The sequence below is a fragment of the Rhamphochromis longiceps genome, linkage group LG2 (genome assembly GCF_057381845.1).
Source record: "Rhamphochromis longiceps isolate RC_006_pf linkage group LG2, R_longiceps_female_GT1.1, whole genome shotgun sequence".
NCBI lineage: Eukaryota > Metazoa > Chordata > Actinopteri > Cichliformes > Cichlidae > Rhamphochromis > Rhamphochromis longiceps.
Window position 1 is genome coordinate 12,595,829 of NC_140558.1, and position 5,288 is coordinate 12,601,116.

The following is a 5,288-nucleotide window of genomic DNA, read 5'->3' on the forward strand; positions in this document are numbered from 1 at the left end:
ATTTAAGAGTCTTATCCCTCAAAACTGTAAATACAAAAAAGTTGCACAAAATAGTTTCCCACCACAGGAAAATTATTTTGAGTGTCTTCATAGTTTTATTTTTGAAATACACCAATTTTTATACACTGCAGGAAAAACGAAAATAAATATTATACTGCAAATTTGCAAAAAAGCAGCATATGCATCAAAATAAACTATTTCCAGCAGTGCAATATGAGTCCTAAGCATCCCAGAAACGACACAGAAAGTCATAAAGTCAAAGATAACTTTTAAAAAGAGCAGTATAGGCCCTGAGGCCCTGATCGCAAAAAAGACTACATTTCCGCGAAAATGACGTCACTTCCGGTTTCGGGCAGGTAATGGCGGAAATGCAAAAGTTCGCGCTGACGTCTATTCCAACGTAGGAAGTGTTTTGAACAGCTGATCAGATCGGTAAAGCGTGTTTCTGGAATATTATGTTTTTGTTCCTGCAAGCGCTTTTTATGCAGTTTTTGCAAAGCTTTATGTGGAAGGAAACCGTGACCTAGGACAAGCTGATGGCATCAGATGTAAGTACAACTCCTCCGGTTTCATATGCAAAAAAATTTTTTGCGCCAGCTTACGTGGTTGCAGTGCTACTGGGATTTAAAAATAGTTACGCATAACAGAGCGTTCCCGCTCCGATTGGCTCTAAAGAGTTAAAGGTGAAATGTAGAGGTAAAATCAAAAGTAGTTAAAAATGGCCAATTATACCCTGGACCATAGCTGGACTGGCCATCGGGCATACCGGGCATTTGCCTGGTGGGCCGCTGGCGATGTTTTGTTTTTATGGACCGATCGATTTATTTTTTTTTTGCAAGGGTATAAATAATGAAAGGTGTTGGATTGGCCAATTGGTCATGATCGACTCTGGGCTAGACCAATTACAGCCGAGGAGGTCGGATGCACCCTCCCCTTTGTTTAGCAATCTTATAGACGAACTAAAGAAAATGGAGAACAAAAAAAGGAAAGGAGGTGCAGAAAAAATTAGGGCCAAAAAGAAACAAGCCCTTCAGGCAGACGCTGCCAAATGTGTAAAAATAACTGAATTGTTTGGCGGTAGCTATGGCATAGCTTCCACAGATTTAGCAACATCAGCAAGTGGTGGAGGCCAGCAGGTAGATAAGGGAAAAGGGAGGCAAGAGAAGAGGAGACAGAAGAGCAGCAGAGAGAGATGGAGCAAGAGAGAGAAATAAAAGAGCAGGAGAGAGAGATGGAGAGATGACTTTATGTCATCCATGAGGGATGCATTTGACATATGTTTCACATATTATAGCCCAACAAGTTACTTATAGCAATTTAAATACGAGCAATCAGTTTTTGGCAAATACCGGAAATCACTTTTTGGCAGACAATCACTTTTTGGCACAACACCGGCTATTGCAGTTAATAATACAACAGCTTCTTGCCATTTTTTGTGTTTCTTTTTATCGCTGTGTAACTGAGTTCAATTGAAAGCCTGCATGCGCTAGTACCTCTTGCCACAAGTTCCCAGAATCCTTTGCAGTTTTACCCCTGAATGACATCACATTTTTGGTGGGCCGGTCTCTAGTCAACATGCCCGGGCCGATTTTTTGTCCCAGTCCAGCCCTGCCCTGGACCCCATGGTTAAACATGTTTTTAATGCAATAGATATTTTTCAAGTAATTAATTGCTTTTAGAATCTTGTAACTCAGTTACTAACTCAGTTACTTTTTTGAATAAGTAACTAGTAACTATAATTAATTACTTTTTCAAAGTAACTTGCCCAACACTGCTCATGCCAGAGCAGAGTTCGCACTGTGCAGCAGGTGACGTTGCAGGTAAAACTGTTCACATGTGGATAAAAGTACCAAAGTGCATATACTTATTTATGGTTACTAGTTTAGTAAGAAAAAATTCACATTGTGAGACAAACAAGACTTGGCTATTTTGCATGATCTTTTACATGTTTAACCATTTAGAACAGTGCAATACGTACAATAAGGTCAAAAGCAGGTTCTGCTGACTTGGTGCAGTATTTTCATTGTTGATAAAATACAGTTGGGGCAGGATGGCTCTGTTTCTGTCTAGTTGCTGTTCAGTCGTTTTTAGCCTGGGACTAAAGAAACATAACACTTTCTACACTCAAATTATTTTGTTAAATTATTAACATCTGATGCCTTGCTCCCAAATTAACATCAGCCTTAAAATTAGCCATAGCTGCTAGCTTAATGATAGTGTGGGGGCTCATCTTTAACAATAACACATGGCTAATGTGCTTTGCTAATAGTCTAGCATTTCAGGTTAACACACTATTGACATAAATGTAGTAATGATGCTGTTAACACTGGAGCTTTAGTGACCTCTCAAAATTCCTCCTGAAGTGTTGTTTAGTGAACATAAACTACAGGGTGGGCCATTTATATGGATACACCGTAATAACATGGGAATGGTTGGTGATATTAAAGTCCTGTTTGTGGCACATTAGTATATGTGAGGGGGCAAACTCCTCAAGATGGGTGGTGACCATGGTGGCCATTTAGAAGTTGGCCATCTTGGATACAACTTTTGTTTTTTCAATAGGAAGAGGGCCATGTGACACATCAAACCTATTGGTAATGTAACAAGAAAAACAATGGTGTGCTTCGTTTCAACTTAACTTTATTCTTTCATGAGTTACTTACAAGTTTCTGACCACTAATAAAATGTGTTCAATGTGCTGCCCATTGTGTTGGATTGTCAATACAACCCTCTTCTCCCACTCTTCACACACTGATAGCAACACCACAGGAGAAATGCCAGCACAGACATCCAGTATCTGTAGTTTCAGGTGCTGCACATCTCGTATCTTCACACCATAGAAAATTGCCTTCAGATGACCCCAAAGATAAAAGTCTAAGGGGGTCAGATCGGGTGACCTTGGGGGCCATTCAACTGGCCACGACGACCAATTCACTTTCCAGGAAACTGTTCATCTAGGAATGCTTGGACCTGGCACCCATAATGTGGTGGTGCACCATCTTGCTGGAAAAACTCAGGGAACGTGCCAGCTTCAGTGCATAAAGAGGGAAACACATCATCATGTAGCAATTTCAAATATCCAGTGGCCTTGAGGTTTCCATTGATGAAGAATAGACCCACTATCGTTGTACCCCATAAACCACACCAAACCATCACTTTTGTTGTGTTGCGGTGGTTTTGTTTGTTAACTTCACCATTCACATAAAAGTTTGCCTCATCACTGAACAAAATCTTCTGCGTGAACTGAGGGTCCTGTTCCAATTTTTGTTTTGCCCATTCTGCAAATTCTGTGCGCCGATCTGGGTCATCGTCATTGAGATGCTGCAGTAGCTGGAGTTTGTAAGGGTGCCATTTGTGAGTAGCTAATATCCGCCGAAGGGTTGTTCGACTAATCCCACTCTCCAGTGACATGCGGCGAGTGCTACTGAATTGCTGAATGAAGCTAGGACAGCCACTGATGTTTCTTCATTAGTGACAGTTTTCTTGCATCCACATTTTGGCAAATCCAACACTGAACCAGTTTCACGAAACTTAGCAAGCAGTTTGCTAACTGTAGCATGGGAGATGGGTGGTCTCGTAGGGTGTCTTGCATTGAAATCTGCTGCAATGACCCGGTTACTGCGTTCACCAGATATCAACACAATTTCGATCCGCTCCTCAAGTGTTAACCTCTTCGACATGTCAATGGCTGTGAACAAAGAGAAACTTGTAAATAACCCATGAAAGAATAAAGTTACGTTGAAACCAAGCACACCATTGTTTGTCTTGTGACATTACCAATAAGTTTGATGTGTCACATGGCCCTCTTCCTATTGAAAAAACAAAAGTTGTATTCAAGATGGCCGACTTCTAAATGGCCACCATGGTCTTGAGGAGTTTGCCCCCTCACATATACTAATGTGCCACAAACAGGACTTTAATATCACCAACCATTCCCATGTTATTACGGTGTATCCATATAAATGGCCCACCCTGTATTTCAGCTGCTAGTGAAGGGACGGCTGTGTGAACATGTGTCAGCTGGAGGAGGCACAGAGGGCATTGTATCTGAGTATCTGAGTATTGATTTTTTGATGACCCTACTCAAATCTGCACTTCCATATTATCCACAAACATGAAGGCTGTCTTGCATCCAAAACAAATTTCTACATTAAGTGAATAACTCCATCTCTGACAATGCCTCAGAGCAGTTTCCCATCAAAATCAAATCACCATTTTCTGCCCGGTTACAGAGATTTCACTTGACGATGGCGAGTGTCATGCATCTGCTCCACATGTATTTCTCGCCGTTCTATTTGTGATTGGTGTGGATTTATGTAAACACAGTGATGTCACGGTGATTCAGTTCATTTATCTTTTATTATTTACCTGCCGTAAGTGTTGCAATCACCCATGTCTACTAGCGCCGTGCCTCCTTCCCTGGTCAGTGTGGTCCAGCAGGTAGTAGCAGTGATGTCACCTGCTATCACTCTACACCTGTAGTTTCGCACAAGTGCCAATTTAACAACGCCACCCATCAGACCACTCAACCTGGGGCTGCAGGTAGCAGAATGTTAAAGTTATGAAATCTAAAAAAAGTTACAAGTTTACATCAAAAATAAACCTCTAAACCAAATGAAACCAAAATTGTTATGGAAGTTATCACATTTATCTACTGAGCTTCTGTTTCTTTCAAAAAAACGTTAAATGATTTGAGTCTACCTGGATGTATGTGTTTATTGAGACTCAACCCTGAAGTCTTCACATGAACAGGGTCATTATTCTTATCATTATCATTCTTTGTGGAAGCATTTCTTGGCATTCTTTCAGCTCGCTTTCCATTTTCTATCCATAGACATGAAGAATGTGTAATTACCTGAAGGGGTGAAACAACCAAACTCTGTTAGCACCACTGAAATCCTGCTATAATGAGAAAATGCAAACCACTTACAGACAAAAGCTCTAGCATTTTTCACACCTCACTTCAACAGCTAATGACACATACTAACACAGTGGCCCTCCACTGCTGCTCAGCCTTTCTGCCAAAAGAACCTCACAAAACACTTTAAATACCTGAGCTCAAGAAGTACACAGCAGTCAATGCTATGGCTTCCATTTCTAAACTAACTTTGAGAGAAACTGCTTCCAGAGTCAGATGAGAAAATGAATATCAGGCAGGGGAAACTGCTAGCTTAGCGGCCTGTTACCAACGGTTATTGTTTGACAAATAACTAATAACAGCAACAGTTAATAAGTCATTTCATGTTCACATTAGCACACAAGACATAACATGCAAGGCTGCACTGATT